The sequence below is a fragment of the Hyla sarda genome, chromosome 1, assembly GCF_029499605.1.
Source record: "Hyla sarda isolate aHylSar1 chromosome 1, aHylSar1.hap1, whole genome shotgun sequence".
NCBI classification, from domain to species: domain Eukaryota; kingdom Metazoa; phylum Chordata; class Amphibia; order Anura; family Hylidae; genus Hyla; species Hyla sarda.
The window spans coordinates 33950639-33972333 of record NC_079189.1 but is presented as its reverse complement, the minus strand read 5'-3'; the positions used below and the strand labels follow the sequence as shown (position 1 = coordinate 33972333).

The 21695-nt window shown below is 45.2% G+C and overlaps 1 protein-coding gene and 1 long non-coding RNA gene across 5 annotated transcripts in view; one reads left to right on the top strand and one right to left on the bottom strand.

The window, feature by feature from the left end:
• CTNNA2 (catenin alpha 2) overlaps positions 1–21695 on the bottom strand; it is a 2092931-nt gene that overhangs the window by 1672343 nt on the left and 398893 nt on the right. The window lies entirely within an intron of this gene.
• LOC130334277 (uncharacterized) overlaps positions 17729–21695 on the top strand; it is a 48929-nt gene continuing 44962 nt past the window's right edge. Inside the window, exon 1 of the long non-coding RNA XR_008876156.1 lies at positions 17729–17828. This is a non-coding gene — a long non-coding RNA (uncharacterized LOC130334277). The remainder of the gene's footprint in view (positions 17829–21695) is intronic.

Below are 21695 nucleotides of genomic sequence, written 5' to 3'. Positions count from 1 at the left end.
GGAGATGGAGGCAGGGAGTCCCTCCAAGTCACTTGCACAAATGGCACGCTGCATGCTCATTTGCATGCGTAGTGACCGCCGAATTGTCAACATTTGGCAGGGGGGTGACTTCTGGCTCTCCACCTTATTGGACCCTCGTTACCGGCACAAAATGGGGGCCTTTTTTACACCCAGTGAGAGGGAGGACAAACTGACCTACTACAGTCCTATGTAGTCAGTTGGCCGATGCCTATCTGCGCCATCGTCCATCCTCTCGCAGGTCTTAGTCGGGGGGCCCTCTGCGCTCACCTTCCACTGCCATGGCTGCTGGGGAGGGGTGAGATGGCAGGAGCAATACCAGCTACATCAGCAGCAGCCTGAGTCTACAGTCGCTCATGAGTAGCTTTCTTCACCTGCATAATGAAGCAACTCACCAACAGCAGGTAGACCTAGAGCAGGACCTGGACCAGCAGGTTGTGGCATACCTTGACATGACCACGTCAACACACCTTGAAGATCCGCCGGACTTCTGGGCAGCCAAACTTGATTTGTGGCCACAACTAGCAGAGTTTGCCCTGGAAAAGCTGTCCTGCCCGGCCAGTAGTGTGCCATCAGAGTGGGTGTTTAGTGCGGCGGGGGCCATAGTAACCCCAAGTAGAACTCGTCTATCCCCGAAAAATGTGGAGAGACTGACCTTTGTGAAGATAAATCAGGCATGGATCAACCAGGTTTTCCACCCACCAATGCCTGATGCATCAGATCAGAGTAGATTGACCATGGTGCCACACCAACACTCCACAAATATGGATAGTGCAAAAATATTAAATATATATTTTATATTAAAGGTGCTGCTCCCCAATTACAGGCATTCCTCTGCATCAGACCACAAGTACTGTAAGTATTGAGGATATGCATTAGCTAAAACTTCTCCCTATTTCCACCTACAAACACTGCCATTTCACACATTTTTTTGGTGGAAATAGGGAGAAGTTCCTGTGTGGGATCGCCCTTTTTAGGGTGAGTAACGCTTGCCAAGAAGGGAATTAATAATGTGAGAGTAGGGCCTTACAAGGGAAGTTTTTACCCTCACTGGTTACAATAAACCATATGCTGTTCCCTTACAGCTTTTAGAGGTCTTTGCATCATATCAATACTTAGTGGTGTAGGTGGCACATGGTGTTTTTTGCACACCGTTACTTTGTTTGATTTAAAAAAAAAAATGTGGGTACATATATTTTATCCTAAGAATATTATTAAAAGTTAAGTTTTACGTAATATGTATCCTCAATACTTACTTGACCATTTTTCTTCTTCCTACCTGCCTCAGCTTCTATTCTGATCCTGCCACCCACCTGATGCCATACTTCTGATGCCAAGTTCTCCTTTATTCGCCCACCTTTGTCATCGTTTACTAGTATTACCACCCACCGCCCCACTATGTCACTGTGTCATTTTCAGGACTCCTGATGCTGCTGTTGCAACCTCCAGGCTGTCTCATACTGCCACCATATGTCCTCCTCTGCTGATGCCAGCTCCAGGCTGTCTCTTTCTGCTATTATATGTTCTCCTCATGATGCTGCCACCTCCAGGCTGTCTTATTCTGCAACTATATGGTATCCTCATGCTTCCGCCACCTCCAGGCTGTGTAATTCAGCCACTATATGGCTCCTCATGCAGCCGCCAACTGCAGGCTGTGTCATTCAGCCACTATATGGTCTCCTCATGCTTTTGCCACCTCCAGGCTGTGTCACTGTACCTCCATGTGGTCTCCTCATGCTCTTGGCACATTAAATAAAACTTTTTAGGTTCATCTTTTTTAAATCTTCAATTTAAATGTTAAAAAATATCTTCAATCCTTTCAATTGTGAGGCCCTATGGTCTCGCCAGGCTATTGCCACCTCCAGGCTGGGTCATTTAGCCACTATATGGTCTCCTCATGCTGCCGCCACCTCCAGGCTGTGGCATTCAGGCACTATATGGTCTCCTCATGCTGCTACCACCTCCATGCTGTGTCATTAAGCCACTATATGGTCTCCTCATACTGATGCCACCTCCAGGCTCTGTCATTGTGCCGCTTTGCGACAGTGATTCTAATAGCGACCCCTCTAATCTGCATGTCATACTGAATAACAGCATTATTTCCTTAACCCAGCACACACCCTATGATTGTTACAGCAAGGGAAAGTGTTCTACACCCCTATTGAGGCTCTCTGAAGGCCAGAAATAGCCCTTTTTAATACAGATTTGCCACAAATAAATTCAGACCGAACCCATTTTTTTTAGGAAAATTTGGTGAATCGGCCGAATTTTATTTTTCAAACAAATTGCCTCATCTCTACATCTCTATGAAGGAAAAAGGTTAATCATGAGAAATATCCTTCAAGCAGAAGACACGTAGTAGCAATTTGTTTCCAGCTGTGGGATTCCATGAGATATGAGAGCTCTATATGTAAATGAGTGAATTACTCATTCATGGGCTCTTTATTAAAGTGTAAGAATGTGTATCATCTGGAACCTCGCAGCCTAGAAAACCATGTCCCCGAGGCAGATGATTTAAGAAAAGAGTGATCGGAGAAGAGGCCGGCGAGCAAATAAACTCTTCGCATCTTCTTTCCTTCCCTTGCCTGGTAATAGTCTTCAGGTGTTAGTTTCTTCGAAACATCTCCCCAGGTATCTTTCATCTTGCAGCATCAATGTCTGAGGAGCGAAAATTTCTCCTCCAGGCCCATCTACGCCATTTACACTGAAGCTTTTAAGCTTTAATATGTTTTAAATTGTTAGTTTTTTCTTAACTTGACGATAAAATCAAGTTAAGGAGCCTTCATTCAGCCTTCGGGTTTCCTCCGTAGCTAACAAGCATGCCAATAGGACATTGTTTGGAAAGGAAACACCCTATAAGAGAGAAATGGTGACAGGGGCAGTCATAAAGGGGTCCTTCGCCCCTAGACATCTTATCCCCTATAGGATAGCGGATAAGGTGTTTGATCGCCGAGGTCCCGCCGCTGGGGACCCCCGCGATCTCCCTGCTGCCCTCCGTGTTCGTTTAGAGTGTCGGGTGCAGCGCCAGAAGCTTGTGACGTCACGGCCGCATCACCTCAATGCAAGTCTATGAGAGCGGGCCCCTCCCATAGACTTGTATTGAGAGGATGCCACCGTGACGTCAAGAGCCTCTGCCCCACATCGTCAGTCATCCGGCACAGAGCAAATTTCGCTCCATGCATCAGATGTCTGGGGTGCAGCAGCTGAGATCGCGGTGGTCCCCAGTGGCTGGGCCCCCGCGGTCAGACATCTTATCCCCTTTGCTTTGGATAGAGGATAAGATGTCTAGGGGCAGAGTACCCCTTTAAGGATATGCTACGGGCCACATTAAATGTTACTCCTAAAGGAGGCGCACAGGTCCTGATGGCTTGGGCCACCTAAGCTTGAACTCCAATCCCAAACTTGATGCCCAAATCTATTAAAATGCAGCTATGCAAAATCCAGTTACAATGTCTAGCTTATGGATTTGGGAACGTTATTTGGTCCTCTTATTGCAATATTGTCTGGGCACTGTAGGGCATGATTATCATTGTAATATTTAGTCAGCATAAGGTACATCATGAAGGGATGTCAATAGAAAGTACAGCATGAGGAACCATTCAATCCATGACCGATCCAGCATGTAGTCCATTAACAACTATCTCTGATTGCTGTAAAGTCTTTCCAGAATTTCCTTTTAGAAGCAGATACTAACAGTCTCTTTTGATCCTGGACCCTACTCCTCTTGCCTTGAATGTGTGGACCTTGTCCTGTCCCTGTCTAAAGTCCCCTCAGCTAGAGTCCCTCCATTCCACAGGGTTCTCCTGCAGGGCTTGCCCCTTGGTCGACTCATATAAATGTATTTCTGTATAGTGTACAAATGTATAGGACCTACCTATGACACGTGATATATTATAATGGTTGTATAGATATTTAGGAACTTCCAGGGTCATGTGATGATGTCATGGGATGTACCCAGAGTTCTCTGGGTTCCGGACTCACAGGGTTGCAGCCAATGGGATTAGTACAGCCCCCTTAGTATATAAAGGGCTGTAGTCTGTAAATTAGTTCCGGACTATCAAGCAAGCACAATCAGCATATCTCAATTCATCTCAACTAGGCCAAAGCCTAAAGAACCATCAGCCACTAAAACCGTGAGTTATAAAGCTCTGTTTACTAAATCCTTGTTACTACTATTAAAATCAACTCATACAATTAGTAGCAGAGTGGCCTGCTTAAAGCTAAAGACTATTAGTCCCAGCAAAGCCTGTGAGGAACCTGCATCCCGGTTACCTCAGGAGAGACTGTATTTTTCTAAAGACTGTTTGCATACAAAGTTCAGTAAAAGTTCCAGTTATCTCACAAATCAAGCTGTGGACGTTCTGTTTATTCCCTGCCATTTTTGGGCTGGTTGGCGGCAGGGCCTTCTATCCTCAGTAAACTGCACCCTGGCATCAGGACAAACCAAGGGCTAATACCACCAGACCCTACAACACCATTGCCTTACCCAGCTCACCACAAATGCTTATATACCGACGATTGTTGGATTATCATCAGTAAAGCTTTTTAGTCTGTAGTGCCTCCTGGAATAGCTCTTTACAGTACAGATCCTTGACTAATTTTATCTTATGTTCTTTCCGTCAGGGGTGGCAAGGTTGCAGGTGCAATCTTTCCCAAGTGCCTGGTGAAAGCCAAAAGTCCCTTTACCTCTCTCTGGCACTGGATAGATAATGCACTGGTTTTACATTAGGTCCTCAGAGCTTCAGGGTAGAAAAAAAAAGATATATCAGAAGTATCTGATATATCTTTAACCCCATAATGACCACGGACGTATATTTACGTCCGTGGCCGGCTCCCACGATATGACGCGCTGTCACGCGGTGGCCGCGTGTCATATCGGGTCAGTCCCGGCACGTAACTGAAGCAGGGACCCGGGGCTAATAGCGGGCGGCAGTGATTGCAGTGCCGTGCGCTATTAACCCTTTTATCCCTATAGACGCTGCATTCAATCAGTGATCGGCGATTGATAGCTCCAAGTCTGAGATTCAGGCTTGAGCAATTGACCGCCGATAAAACTGATCAATGCAAAGCTATGGCTTTGCAGTGAACCGAGTATGAGATCAGTGTATGCAATGTTATAGCCCCCTTTGGGGGCTATAACATTGCAAAAAAAAAAGTGTAAAAAAAAGTTAATAAATGTGATTTAACCCTTTCCCTAATAAAAGTTCAAATCACCCCCCCTTTTCCCATTTCCCCCCAAAAAGTTAATAAAAATAAATATAAACATATGTGGTATCGCCGCGTGTGTAAATGTCTGAACTATAAAAAAAATATCATTAATTAAACCGCAGGGTCAATGGCATATGCGCAAAAAAATTCCAAAGTCCAAAATAGCGTATTTTTGGTCACTTTTTATTTCATGAAAAAATGAATAAAAAGCGATCAAAAAGTCCGATCAATACAAAAATGGTACCGCTAAAAACTTCAGATCACGGCGCAAAAAATTAGCCCTGGTACTGCCTCATATGCAGAAAAATAAAAAAAGTTATAGGGGTGAGAAGATGACAATTTTAAACGTATAAATTTTCCTGCATGTAGTTATGATTTTTCAGAAGTACTACAAAATCAAACCTATATAAGTAGGGTAACATTTTAATCGTACCTACAGAATAAAAATGTTATTGTCATTTTTACCGAAAAATGTACTGCGTAGAAATGGAATCCCCCAAAAGTTACAAAATGGCGTTTTTTCTTCAATTTCGTCACACAATTATTTTTTTTTCTGCTTTGCCGTAGATTTTTTGGTAAAATGACTGATGTCACTGCAAAGCAGAATTGGTGGTGCAAAAAATAAGCCATAATATGGATTTTAGGTGCTCATTTCTTCTACCTTCACGTTTTTGCCTTGTCCCCCAAAATTATACATCTGGAACTCCACAATGAATACCGCTACTGTATATCTAGGACAGATACCATTATGTGGTTGACATATACCCCCATGTTAAAACAGGTATACTACATGGAATTCAATTTTATACCGGATCCTACTCCATGGAATAGAGCAGAGGTCCAGCAGAATATTGGAAATTCTGATAGACACCGACTGATTGGAGGCCACAATAACACTTTCTTGGCCTCCATTGGGTGAGAAAGGTATGTATAGTAGGCAGAGACCCCGCATCAGTCTCCTTTTCACCCGCACTATAACCCGGTGTATTGGGTTTAGTGTGGGTGAACAGGATGATAGTTTTCATTTAAGGGGTATTTTCCTTGGGTACTAGGTTCCAGGAGTAAAAGGTGCCAACAAGCCCATAACTAGATGGCCTCCATTTTGGAAAATGCAGTCCAATGTACATCCTGTTCAATGTATGCAATCCTTGAACAACAGTTTGAGGGTGCATATTGTTGTGCGAGATGTGTGCTAGTTGTCCGTTTGGAAGCCCAGATCCTGCATCTAGAGGGGCGACTGGCAACAATGAGAAGCATTAACAACATGGAGAGGAGTCTCGTGCTCACTGAGCAGGCACTCTCGGGAATAGAGGTGGGGGAGGACAGTGGGACGGAGTTGCAGGACAGTCAGGCAGTTAGCTGGGTTACAGTTAGAAAGAGGGGTAGGGGAAAAAGTGTCAGGGAGGCTAGTCCTGAACTGGCACACCCCAACAAGTTTGCCCGCTTGGCAGATGAGGGGGATGCCATTACAGAGCTAGCAGAACTGCAGCAGGATACCGCCTCTGACCGCCAGGGGGGTGTCTGCTCCAGTAAGGAGGGAGGGAGGAGTACAGGGCAGGCCAGACAGGTACTAGTGGTGGGGGACTCAATTATTAGGGGGACAGACAGGGCAATCTGTCACAAAGACCGGGATCGCCGAACAGTGTGTTGTCTGCCTGGCGCACGAGTTCGGCACATCGCGGATCGGGTTGACAGGTTGCTGGGCGGGGCTGGAGAGGACCCAGCAGTCATGGTACATATTGGCACCAATGACAAAGTAAGAGGTAGGTGGAGTGTCCTTAAAAATGATTTCAGGGACTTAGGCCGCAAGCTTAAGGCAAGGACCTCCAAGGTAGTATTTTCTGAAATACTACCAGTACCACGAGCCACACCAGAGAGGCAGCGGGAGATCAGGGAGGTAAACAAGTGGCTCAGAAGCTGGTGTAGGAAGGAAGGGTTTGGGTTCATGGAGAACTGGGCTGACTTCGCTGTCGGTTACCGGCTCTACCGTAGGGACGGGCTGCACCTCAATGGGGAGGGTGCAGCTTTGCTTGGGGAGAAGATGGCTAGAAGGGTGGAGGAGTGTTTAAACTAGGGACTTGGGGGGAGGGAACCTACAGCAAAGAGGGGGAAGATAGTGTAGATAGAGAGGTGGGAATTATAAATGTACCTGGGGGTGGACCGGAGGGAGGGGTTAGAATAGTTAATAGGAATAGGCTTCATAGGAAAATAAAACTTACACCCTTGAATCCCATTAACCCCAATAAAATAAAGGATGGAAATGTAAAGTGTATGTTCACAAATGCCAGAAGCCTAGCAAATAAAATGGGGGAGCTTGAGGCCTTGATACTGGAGGAACATATTGATATAGTTGGGGTCACTGAGACATGGCTGGACTCCTCGCATGACTGGGCTGTCAATCTGCAGGGGTTTACATTGTTTCGCAAGGATAGAATGAACAGAAAAGGTGGTGGAGTCTGTCTGTATGTAAGAAGTGGTATGAAAGTCAGTGTGAACGATGCCATAGTGTGTGATGATTTTGAGGAGGTGGAATCACTGTGGGTAGAATTACAAAAGGAGGGAAATACTGAAAAAATAATATTTGGGGTAATCTACAGACCCCCTAATATCACTGAAGAGATAGATGTTCGGCTTCATAAACAAATAGAGAGGGCCACCCGGGCAGGTACAGTGGTAATAATGGGAGATTTTAACTATCCAGATATAGATTGGGGTCCGGGGTTGGCTAAAACTACAAAGGGGCGACAATTCCTAAATTTATTGCAGGATAATTTTATGGGCCAGTTTGTGGAGGACCCAACAAGAAGTGATGCCTTGTTGGATCTGATCATTTCCAACAACGCAGAGCTGATTGGTAATGTAACTGTGCGGGAAAACCTTGGTAATAGCGACCACAATATAGTTACTTTTGACTTAAAATGTAGAAAACAAAGACAGGCGGGGAAGGCAAAAACATATAACTTTAAAAAGGCAAACTTCCCTGGGCTGAGGGCTGCACTACAGGACATAGACTGGGGGGAAGTGTTCTCAAATACTGATACAGAAGGTAAGTGGGACATCTTTAAATCAACTCTAAATAACTATACAGCTAAATATATACCAAAGGGGAACAAATATAAACGATTAAAACTAAATCCTACATGGCTGACACATGATGTTAAAAGAGCAATAAACAACAAAAAAATTGCCTTCAAAAAATACAAATCTGATGGGTCAGCGATAACATTTAAACAGTACAAAGAGCTTAATAAAATCTGTAAAAATGTAATAAAAACAGCAAAAATTCAAAATGAGAGACAGGTGGCCAAAGAAAGCAAAACTAATCCTAAATATTTTTTTAGATATATAAATGCAAAAAAAAAAAGGACAGAGCATGTAGGACCCCTTAATAATGATAATGGGGAGGTTGTCACAGGCGATCAAGAGAAGGCGGAGCTACTGAATGGGTTCTTTAGTTCTGTATATACTAGGGAAAAAGGAGCTGACATTGGCCAGGTCAGTGCTGGTAACACATCATGTAATGTACTGAACTGGCTTAATGTAGAGATGGTACAAGGTAAGTTAAGTGATATAAATGTAAGCAAATCCCCAGGGCCGGATGGACTACACCCAAGAGTTCTTAGAGAGGTAAGTTCAGTAATATCTGTACCCCTGTTCATGATATTTAGAGATTCTATGGTGTCTGGTATTGTGCCAAGGGACTGGCGCAAGGCGAATGTGGTGCCAATCTTCAAGAAGGGCTCTAGGTCTTCCCCAGGAAACTATAGACCGGTAAGTTTAACGTGCATTGTGGGTAAATTGTTTGAAGGACTTATAAGGGATTACATACAGGAATACATAGGGGATAATTGTATTATAAGTGATAGCCAGCATGGGTTTACTAAGGATAGAAGTTGTCAAACCAATCTAATTTGCTTTTATGAAGAGGTGAGTAGAAGCCTTGACAGAGGAATGGCTGTGGATATAGTGTTTCTGGATTTTGCCAAAGCGTTTGATACTGTCCCTCACAGACGTCTGACAGGTAAGTTAAGGTCCTTGGGCTTGGAAACTTTAGTTTGTAACTGGATTGAACACTGGCTCATGGATCGTACCCAGAGAGTGGTGGTCAATGATTCGTACTCTGATTGGTCCCCGGTTATTAGTGGTGTACCCCAAGGTTCAGTACTGGGCCCGCTGTTGTTTAATTTATTTATCAATGATATAGAGGATGGTATTAACAGCTCTGTTTCTATCTTTGCAGATGACACCAAGCTTTGTAGCACGGTACAGTCTATAGAGGATGTGCATAAGTTACAGGATGACTTGGATAGACTAAGTGTCTGGGCATCCACTTGGCAAATGAGGTTCAATGTGGATAAATGTAAAGTTATGCATCTGGGTACTAATAACCTGCATGCATCGTATGTCTTAGGGGGGATTAAACTGGCAGAGTCACTGGTAGAGAAGGATCTGGGTGTACTTGTAGATCACAGACTACAGAATAGCATGCAATGTCAGGCTGCTGCTTCCAAAGCCGGCAGGATATTGTCATGTATAAAAAGAGGCATGGACTCAAGGGACAGGGACATAATACTCCCCCTTTATAAAGCATTGGTACGGCCTCACCTGGAATATGCTGTTCAGTTTTGGGCACCTGTCCATAAAAGGGACACTGCGGAGTTGGAAAGGGTGCAGAGACGCGCGACTAAACTAATATGGGGCATGGAACATCTTAGCTATGAGGAGCGATTAAAGGAGTTACAATTGTTTAGTCTTGAGAAGAGACGTTTAAGGGGGGATATGATAAACGTATATAAGTATATTAATGGCCCATACAAAAAATATGGAGAAAAACTGTTCCAGGTTAAACCCCCCCAAAGGACGAGGGGACACTCCCTCCGTCTGGAGAAGAAAAAGTTTAGTCTCAAGGGGCGACACGCCTTCTTTACCGTGAGGACTGTGAATTTATGGAACGGTCTACCTCAGGAACTGGTCACAGTAGGAACAATTAACAGCTTTAAAACAGGATTAGATACATTTATGGAACAAAATAACATTAATGCTTATGAAGAAATATAAAATCCCATCCCTTCCCCAATATCGCGCCACACCCCTACCCCTTAATTCCCTGGTTGAACTTGATGGACATATGTCTTTTTTTCGACCGTACTAACTATGTGTGAAGCCACTGTGCCCTGGCTATAGTATTTAGCTATAGGGCTAGGAAAGTGAACAGAATTTTTACAACTATGACTTTGACCTTTGTGTGAATAAGGCCTTAAAGTAACATTCCAGGAACTCGACATTCATTAATTACTGATTCAGTTGACAGTTCATACCCTACACCTCAGTTCCATTTGTGAGACTAACACAATACAAAACTGCAGTTAACACTGACACAGAAGCAAAACAGTAAGATATGGAGTGAAGGGATATAACTGTGTTATAGTATCTATTATTCTTAACTTGTAATTGATGTTATAAAAAAAATGTTGAAAATGTTATAAAAAAAATTTGGATTGGTGGGTGTCCGGGCCCTGACACTTCCACCATTTGCACAAAGTAATGGGGAAAAGCAAGGAAGTATTTGAGCCCATCTCCGGTACATGAGAGATAGCACTCAGCCGACTGCTTCTCCTTAGCGATTGGTGGGGTCTTAGCACCCAAATCCCAACATGCCAAAACTATTTTGAAAAGCATTACATTTCAAATCAGACCATGACAAAAAAAAAACTCAGAATAAATGTAAAAAAGGGCTAACTTATGATAAAAATTGGGAGCTATTCTGTCATTAAAGGGGTACTCCACAGGCCAGCATGCGGAAGTAAATGCTCTGAACGCTGTTTTCGCACTGTGGGGGTTGGCCACGCCCCCCTCCCCGTGACTTCATGGTCACACCCCCTAAATGGAAGTCATTGGACGGACGTCACGCCCCCTTCCATAGACTTGCATTGTAGGGGACTAAACATGAGGTCACGGGGGTGTGGCTGACCCCTGCAGTGCGAAAACAGCGTTCGGAACATTTACTTCCGCACGCTGGCCAGTGGAGTACCCCTTTAACCTTAAAGTAATTGGAAGTTTGACAGCAGGGTATGCTGAGAGATTGACTCTTTACAGGGTCTATATTTATTTTAAACACCACAAGTGCGACCTATATCCCTACACCATGGTGCTTCATTAGATTCAGTTCAGTGGAAACAGTAAGAATAATTGCTAAGTAAAGTAAGTAAAAGCGGCGGCGAGGGCTGCCAATGTGAACTTGGCAGGGTTAATGAAGTCAGGGTAGGAATTCAATGGCACCATTAGCAGCATTTTTTCACAATCAGACACTGTAAATTGTCCCCCCACCACCCCCCAAATAATCTTACAAGTGAACTCAACTTGACAGCAAATGACTTTTCTACATTTGTCAAAGTGAGGACATAGAAAAGTGCAAAGCATGGAAAAGTATATGGAAGAACAATGTGTTAGGTTTGTATCTAGTACGAATCAATAGGGGCATTTTCAGGGGCGGACTGACCGATCGGACATCGTCTGAGGGCCCGACCGGGTAAGGGGCCTGCTGCCGCCGCTACTGAGGATCTCTTACTCTGCTGGCACTCTTACACTGCTGTCTACACCTTTTTGGCAAGGGGGGGGGAACTCTAGCTCTGCTGTCTACACCTACTGGGTGGGGGACTCTAACTCTGCTGTCAACACCTACTGGGGGGGGGATGGGACTCTAATTCTGCTGTCTACAGTTACTGGGGGGACTCTAACACTGCTGTCTACACCTACTGGGAAGAGGAAACTCTAACTCTGCTGCCTTCACCTACTAGGGGGGACTCTAACTCTGCTTCCTATACCTACTGTGGGGGGAGCCTGCTGCCCACACCTACTGTGAGGGTACTCTGCTGCCTACACTTACTGTGGGGGAACTCTACTGTCTACACCCACTGTGGGGAACTCTGCTGCCTACACCCACTGTGGGAGAACTCTGTTGTCTACACCTACTGTGAGGAAACTCTGCTGCCTACACCCACTGTGGGGGAACTCTGCTGCCTACACCCACTGTGGGGGAACTCTGCTGCCTGCACCCACTGTGGGGGAACTCTGCTGCCTACACCCACTATGGGGGAACTCTGCTGCTACACCTTCTATGGGGGAACTCTGCTGCCTACACCTAATGTGAGGGAACTCTGCTGCCTACATCTAATGTGAGGGACTATCTACTATGTTCCTGCCTAGCTAATATTGGGACAAACTACTAAACTAATAGGAGGGCTAACTACTACCTACATAGGGGGTTTTCATAGTGCCCCTCCCGAGACTAGATTCCTGATCCGCCACTGGGTGGAGGGGGTGCAAGCTACCTACTTGACTAGCACTCTGGCTACCTAACTTTTTACCTGGATGCCTAACTACTTACCTACATACCTGGCTATCTAACTACCTATATACCTGGCTGCCTAAATACCTATCTACATATCTTGCTATCTACCTACATACCTGGCTACCTAACTATGTGCCTTCATAAATGGCTGCCTAACTACTAGAGCGTCCTGGCACCCTGGGCTTTAAGCACCCAGGACGTACTAGTACGTCCTGTGTTTCTCCGGTCTCTGCCGCACCCCGGGCAGAGATCGGAAGCGGATGCCTGCTGAAATCCTTCAGCAAGCATCCAGGGCAAACGCCGAGGGGGGCCATGTCTGCTGCAAATCGCGAGGGAAATCGCCCCTGCGATCTGCGGCGATACCGAGTTGATCGGGTCTCTGGGACCCGACCACCCGGTAATTTTGCATGATCCCGGTTGTCACAGACAGCCAGGACCATGCTAAAGTTTAGGAGCGAGGTGGCAAGCTTGCCACCTCCTCCTATCCCCTGCGATTCTTCGGTTAGCTAACCGACCAATCGCAGGGGGGGGGGCGGTTACTTCCTCCCGCCCTGCCCGGCCCCTGGATGTCCGGGGAGAACGGGAGGAAGACCGAAGGACGCGGCGGGGGACAGGGGAGTGCTGGGGCCCGGCCCAGGTACTTACCTCGTCCCTGAAGACCCAGATCCCGGCGATGAAGACGGCGGCGGCGACAGGTGAGTTCCTCTTCAGCCGCGGTCGGGCCCTTTACAGCAATGCACGTCGCCGTAAAGCGACGTGCATTGCTGTAATGGGACCCTGAATACTACAACTCCCAGCATGCCCAGACAGCCCTTGGCGTCTGGGCATGCTGGGAGTTGCAGTTTTGCAACATCTGGAGGTCCACAGTTTGGAGACCACTGTGCCCTTCCAGATGTTGCAAAACTACACATCCTCAGCATACCCTTACTGTCCAGGCATGCTGGGAGTTGTAGTTCTGTAACATCTGGCCCTTCAGATGTTGCAGAACTACAACTCCCAGCATGCCTGGACAGTTTTGGCTTATCTGGAAGGGCACAGATTGGGAACCACTGTATTAGTGGTCTGCAAACTGTAGTCCTCCAGGTGTTGCAAAACTACAACTCCAAGCATGCTGGGAGTTGTAGTTTGGCAACATCTGGCTCTAAAGATGTTGCCGAACTACTACTTCCAGCATGCCTGAGAATATTTGGGAGTTGTGGTTTTGCAAGAACTGGAGGCACACTGGTTGGGAAACATTGTCTGTTTCCTAACTCAGTGTTTCCCAACCCGTGTGCCTCCAGCTGTTGCAAAACTATAACTACCAGCATGCACTGATAGACTGTGCATGCTGGGAGTTGTAGTTTTGCAACAGCTGAAGGTTCCTTCCCCGCCCCCCCCCCCCCCACCCCCCTGTGAATGTACAGGGTACATTCACATGGGCAGGGCGCTTACCGTGAGTATCAGGCTGCAAGTTTGCGATGGAGCAAATTTTGCGCGGCAGCTCATACTCGCAGCGGGAAACTCGTTGTAATCCCCCGTCCATGTGACTGTACCCTAAAAACACTACACTACAATACACTAACACAAAATAAAATAAAAAGTAAAAAACACTACATATACACATACCCCTACACAGCCCCCCTCCCCTCACCAATGAAAATGAAAAACGTCTGGTACGCCACTGTTTCCAAAATGGAGCCTTCAGCTGTTGCAAAGCAACAACTCCAAGTATTGCCGGACAGCCGTTGACTGTCCAAGCATGCTGGGAGTTTTGCAACAGCTGGAGGCACCCTGTTTAGGAATCACTGGTGTAGAATACCCCTATGTCCACCCCTATGCAAATCCCTAATTCAGTCCTCAAATGTGCATGGCGATCTCACTTTGGAGCCCTGTAGTATTTCAAGGCAACAGTTTAGGGCCACATATGGGGTATCGCCGTACTCGGGAGAAATTGCCTAACAAATTTTGGGGGGCTTTTTCTCCTTTCACCCCTTATAAAAAGGTGAAGTTGGGGTCTACACCAGCATGTTAGTGTAAAAAAATAAATTGTTTACACTAACATGCTGATGTTGCCCTATACGTTTCATTTTGACAAGAGGTAAAAGGGAAAAAAGCCCCCCAAAATTTGTAATGAAATTTCTCCCGACTACGGAGATACCCCATATGTGGGCACAAAGTGCTCTGGGGGCGCACAACAAGGTCCAGAAGGGAGAGTGCACCATGAACATTTGAGGTGATTTGAACAGGGGTGGCTGATTGTTACAGCGGTTTTGACAAACGCAAAAAAAATAATAAACCCCACATGTGACCCCATTTTGGAAACTTCGCCCCTCTCGGAATGTAATGAGGGGTGCAGTGAGAATTTACACCCCACTGGTGTCTGACAGATCTTTGGAACAGTGGGCTGTGCAAATTAAAAATTTCGTACAGCCCACTGTTCCAAAGATCTGACAGACACCAGTGGGGGTAAATGCTCACTGTACCCCTTGTTACGTTCCTCAAGGGGTCTAGTTTCCAAAATGGTATGCCATGTGGGGGTTATTTTGCTGTCCTGTCACCATAGAGGCTTCCTAAATGTGACATGCCCCCCGAGCAAAATTTGCTCTCCAAAAGCCAAATATGACTACTTCTCTTCTGAACATTGTAGTTCATCTGTAGTGCACTTCAGGTCAACTTATGGGGTACCTCCATACTCAGAAGAGATGGGGTTAAAAATTTTGGGGGGTATTTTCTGCTATTAACCCTTGCAAAAATGTGAAATTTGGGGGGGACACACACATTTTAGTGAAAAACATTTTTTTTTTTACGTATGCAAAAGTTGTGAAATCCCTGTGGGGTATTAAGGCTAACTTTATTCCTTGTTACGTTCCTCAAGGGGTCTAGTTTCCAAAATGGTAGGCCATGTGGATATTTTTTTTTGCTGTTCTGGCACCATAGGGGCTTCCCAAATGCAACATGCCCCCCAAAAACCATTTCAGAAAAACGTACTCTCCAAAATCCCCTTGTCGATCCTTCCCTTCTGAGCCCTCTACTGTGACCGCCGAACAATTTACATAGACATATGAGGTATGTGCTTACTCGAGAGAAATTGTGCTACAAATATCAGTATACATTTTCTCCTTTTACCCCTTGTAAAAATTAAAAAATTGGGTCTACAAGAACATGCTAGTGTAAAAAATTAAGATTGTGAATTTTTTTCTTCACTTTGCTGCTATTCCTGTGAAACACCTAAAGGGTTAAAACACTGACTGAATGTCATTTTGAATACTTTGGGGGTGCAGTTTTTATGATGGGGTCATTTGTGGGGTATTTCTAATAAGAAGACCCTTCAAATCCACTTCAAACCTGAACTGGTCCCTGAAAAATTGTGAGTTTGGAAATTTTGTGAAAAATTGGAAATTTGCTGCTGAACTTTGAAGCCCTCTGGTGTCTTCCAAAAGTAAAAACTTGTCAATTTTATGATGCAAACAAAAAGTAGACATATTGTATATGTGAATAAAAAAAAAATATTGTGAATATCCATTTTCTTTACAAGCAGAGCGCTTCAAAGTTAGAAAAATGCAAAATTTTCTAATTTGTCATCAAATTTTAGGATTTTTCACCAAGAAAGGATGCAAGTTACCACAAAATGTTACCACTATGTTAAAATAGAATATGTCACGAAAAAACATTCTCGGAATCAGAATGATAACTAAAAGCATTCCAGAGTTATTAATGTTTAAAGTGACAGTGGTCAGATGTGCAAAAAATGGCCTGGTCCTTAAGGGGTTAAGGGGTTAACAAGGCCTCTGCAAACTGAAAGAAACAATCTGATCTGTTTCTTTGGGCAACTGGGCAACTTCTTCTTTGCACAGGTTTTGATAAATCTTTTTATTTTAGCTTTTTTTTTTTTTTTCCTGTGTTGGTTCCACTTCTGGTTTTGGCTAAAAATACTAACCAAACCCTGACCAGATCCTGACCAAAATACTACTTGTGAACCCAGCCTAAGGCTGCGTTCACACGGGCGTATTTGTCAGCGGATCCGCAGTTGCGGATCCGCTGACAAAGGCCCCTAAAGTGCTGCCCTCTTTGTACCTGCTAATAGCGGCAATCCGCCGCTACCAGCAGCAGACACACTGCGATGTGCGAGTAACCCTGCAGTGTACTCGCACACATCGCGGCCGCTCTCTGTGTAGCTCAGGGAGCCGGGGGAGCGGCCGGGATGTGCGGATACACTGCGACTCGCACTTCACTGTGTGTCTGCTGGTAGCGGCGGATTGCCGCTATTAGCAGGCACAAAGAGGGCAGCACTTTAGGGGCCTTTGTCAGCCGATCCGCAGCTGCGGATCCGCTGACGAATACCCCTGTGTGAACGCACCCGTAGGGTGCGTTCACATGCTAGTAACTAGCAATGGGTTTCTCGCTGCACCTGGTTTCTGACACTATTGCGGACTGTCTGTGGACCCATTTAAATCAATGGTAGCGTAACTCGCAGCGGGATTCCTGCAGTGGGTAACCCACTGCTAGTAATAGTGTGTGAACGCACCCTAAGGATATGTGCACATACTGGGGGAAATCTATCAATACCTGTGCAGAGGAAAAGTTGCCCAGTTGCCCATAGCAACCAATCAGATCGCTTTTTTAATTTGCAGAGGCCTTGTTAAAAATGAAAGAAGAAATCTGATTGGTTGCCATGAGCAAAATAAAAAAAATAAAGGCTTAAAATAGCTTCATTTATTTTTTTGCTATTAGTTTTCTTGGGTTTATATTTTTGTATCTTTTTTTATATTTTTATTTTTTTACATTTGTTGTGCGACATAGAGACTATTATGCTATTATGTACTTTATTATGTACTTTAGGGACACACAGTACACACAATACATTGCATAAACATTTAGGCTCAAAGTTGGGCTTTAAAGGGTATTACTCATTGATTTCTTCAGCCTCTGTTAACTGACTTTGCCCTTGTATATGGCTGATGCAAACACTGTGGAATGCCATGGACTCATGGGGGGGGGGGGGGGGAGATACATCAAAACCTGTGCAAAGGAAAAGTTGCCCAGTTGCCCATAGCAACCGATCAGATCACTTCTTTCATTTTGCAGAGGCCTTGTTAAAAATGAAAGAAGTGATCTGATTGGTTGCTATGGGCAACTGGGCAACTTTTCCTCTGGACAGGTTTTGACTAATTTCCTCATTGAGACCGAAGTCTTGTTCCTTGTAGAAGACAGCAAGCCACCAACCATTCTCCATAATATATGATTTGGAGAAGAATATCAATCCCCAGATAAGGTGTAGGGTCAAAGGTGTTAATGTACCACCTTATTTATTTATTTTTGCAGCTTACATAGTGCAGTCGGTACCACACACAGAGACAACACCATCAAGGAGAACCTTCAGACTGGCTGAATCTTGCACGGGCAGAGCCTGTCACAGTCAAGCAGGTTTAAGGGATCTTGCAGGCTTTCCCTTGCTTTTTTGGTTGATCCAGCAACTACTGGTGCCGCACTTCTGAAGTAAAATGAATTTGCTCGGGCCACACCCTGATAAGGTGCCAGGCATGGTGGAATGGCAGAGGGCAGATGGAAATGCCTGTCACAAGGTTAAAATGATTACACAGTTTCTCTTAAGTTGGTTAAAGGGGTGGTCCAGTGGTGAAAAACGTATCCTCTATCCTAAGGATAGGGGATAAGTTTGAGATTGCGGGGGGTCCGACCGCTTGGGCCCCCTGCGATCTCCTGTACGGGGGCCCCGGCTCTCCGGCCAGATAGCGGGTGTCGACCTCCGCACGAAGCGGCGGCTGACACGCCCCCTCAATACATCTCTATGGCAGAGCCGGAGATTGCCGAAGGCAGCGCTTAGGCTCTGCCATAGAGTTGTATTGAAAAGGCGTGCGGAGGTCGACACGCCCCCTTCCCGCAGGTTACCGGGACCCCCTCGATCTCAAACTTATCCCCTATCCTGAGGATAGGGGATAAGTTGTTCACCACTGGGTCACCACTGGACTACTCCTTTAAAATAGGAAGACTCAATTACAGTCTTTGGCAGTAATTAGAGATGAGCGAAGTTACAGTGATTCGATTCGTCACAAAATTCTCGGCTCGGCAGTTGATGACTATATCCTGCATAAATTAGTTCAGCTTTCAGATGCTCCGGTGGGCTGGAAAATGTGGATAAAGTCCTAGGAGACTCTTCTAGGACTGTATCCATTTCTAGGGAAGGAGCTAGGCCGCTACCTACCTTCTTACACTTGGATAGCTCAGCCTAGATTGTCTCTGGGAAGAAGAATCCAATACCGCTCCAAACTCCACGGAGAATAAAAGGCGCTGCCAGTAAGGTGATCCAGGGGTGATGATAAAAACTTATTTTATTAAAAAATTCTACACGTTACGAAATCCGGACCGGTTCCTTCTTGAGGCATGTTTTAATAAAATAAGTTTTTATCATCACCCCTGGATCACCTTACTGGCAGCACTTGTTATCCTCCATGGAGTTTGGAGTGGTATTGGAATCTATTATTCAGGGGAGTGTGGGGAGGAATGTGCAGCAGCCTTAAATGACCAAGTGCATATACGTGTTGTGCCAGAATTTGCACAACCATTTTAGGTGAGTTAACCCTTGGCTCACCCATTTTTAATTATTATGCTTAATTATTATGCACGAGGGAGCGCTTTTGTCTTTTGTATTTTAGTCTGGGAAGAAGAAGGCTGGCATGAGCAAATGTTATATTTTCAGGTTCCAGTCTAATGGAACTATGGATTCAAATGGCTGCCACCTTATTAGAAAGGGGTCACTAGGCACCTTAAAGTATACAGATGACGTAAAGGGAAAAAGCTCCAAGAAGAGTAAAAACCATAGATTTCATATACCGTATTTTTCGCCGTATAAGACGCACTTTTTCTTCCCCAAAACTGGGGGGAAAAAGTCGGTGCGTCTTATACGGTGAATACACCCCTATCGCGGCGGTCCCTGCGGCCATCAACGGCCGGGACCCGCGACTGATACAGGACATCACCGATCGCGGTGATGCCCTGTATTAACCCTTCAGACGCGGCGATCAAAGCTGAAGGGAAAGTGACACTAACCCGGCTGTTCAGTCGGGCTGTTCGGGACCGCCGCGATTTCACCACGGCGGTCCCGAACAGCCTGACTAAATAGCCGGGTTAGTGCTTACAGGACACCGGGAGGGACCTTACCTGCCTCCTCAGTGTCTTCTCCGTTCAGGGATCCCCTGTATGGCCGGCGCTCTCCTTCCTCGTCATCACGTCGTCGCGTACGTGCGTCGGCGTGCGTAACGACATGATGGCGGCGACGGAGAGCAAGGATACCCGGCCGGCAGCAGAGACATTCCGGAGCGACGGGGACACGGCGACAGCGATGGAGCGACATCCAGGGCAGCGGTGACGGGTCCGGAGCGGCGTGGACACGTGAGTATTACCTCCTATGCAGTGGTCTTCAATCTGCGGACCTCCAGATGTTGCAAAACTACAACTCCCAGCATGCCTGGACAGCCAACGGCTGTCCGGGCATGCTGGGAGTTGTAGTTTTGCAACATCTGGAGGTCCGCAGGTTGAAGACCACTATTGGGTTCAAAATCTTTATTTTTTTAGATTTTGCACCTATAAATTGGGTGCGTCTTATACACCGGTGCGTCCTATAGGGCGAAAAATACGGTAGGTCTCATATAAAAATGACACTATTCATACACAGTTAACACCATAGAGTCAGCTATAAGGGTACGTTCCCACACGGCGTATTTTGCTGCGTATTTGCTGCGTATTTGGCGCTGCGTATTTTCCTACCCATTGACTTCAACAGAGAAAATAAAGTACGCAGCAGCAAATACGCAGCAAATACGCCGTGTGGGAATGTACCCTTAAAGAGTTTTAGAAGACTAAGGGTAGGATTCAACTACAGTTCCAACAATAGAAGACAGCAAACTTATAACCAAAATACCCGGAGACCACGAAAAGTACAGTAAATTGAAGTGTAAATCCCATCTATTCCTTATGAACAAACAACTAATAAGAACATAAAGAAAAAAGGCAAAACCTAATCTTCTAGGAACGTCTCCGATCTCCTTAAAGGCGTTTGAAAATGTCACAACAAGTCTTTTTCGATAAACAGCAAAACACACTAAACCCAAAAAGGAGCCTTATAAAATGTTCCCAGCGAGCACGAGACCCGCACCATTACTTAACCAGCGCTGACATTTTTATATTTCCCACTATGCAAATCCTTGATATTTGATGAGGAAACAGATGTGCCCCATAAATGTCAATCCAATTAACTGTGGCTGCATAAGTGCGCTCCAGGGGGGATCGGAGCTTGGTGGGGGGGGCTGTATACCTATACAAAGCCCATTTAGAAATCAACATGTTTTTACTGTGGTTCATGGATGGTCAGTATAGGTCAGACTCCTGTATAGACACAGCCCTAATTTACAGCACTAAATCAATAGGACTGTTCAATTCAAATATGGCCTCCACATCGCCAAAGTCAGGTCTCGACAAATCAGTCTAGGGACGCCACTAAAAAAGACTGCTATGTAATACTTGAATGTTACCCCAATACAAAAACCTCAGTACCAAAATAATCAAGACATTATAAAAATGACTGTACTACTATTTAAAAAAAAATTATTCAAACAATAGTAATCCATGCAAATAGTGTGTAGAGCAACCCAAAATTTTTAGCAACCAGAGCTAGCAGGGGTTATGGGTAGTGTTGCTCGCGAATATTCGCAATGCGAATTTTATTCGCGAATATCGCATATTCGCGAATTCGCGAATATTCGCGAATATAGCACTATATATTCGTAATTACGAATATTCGTATTTTTATTTTTATTTTTACTTTTTTTTTTTTTTCTCACAGTACACATCACAGTGATCATCCCTCTCTGCTTCCAGCTTGTGTGGTGTAAAGAAGGCTCTAATACTACTGTGTGAGACCGGTGTGCGAATGTTCGCATATGCAAATTTTCACTTATGTCATTGTATATGCAAATGTTCGCATATGTAAATGTTCGCATATGTTAATTTTTCGCATATGCGAAAATAAATCGCGAATATGCGAATATTCGCGAATATATGATGAATATTCGTCCATATATTCGCGGATATTCGCGAATTCGAATATGGCCTATGCCGCTCAACA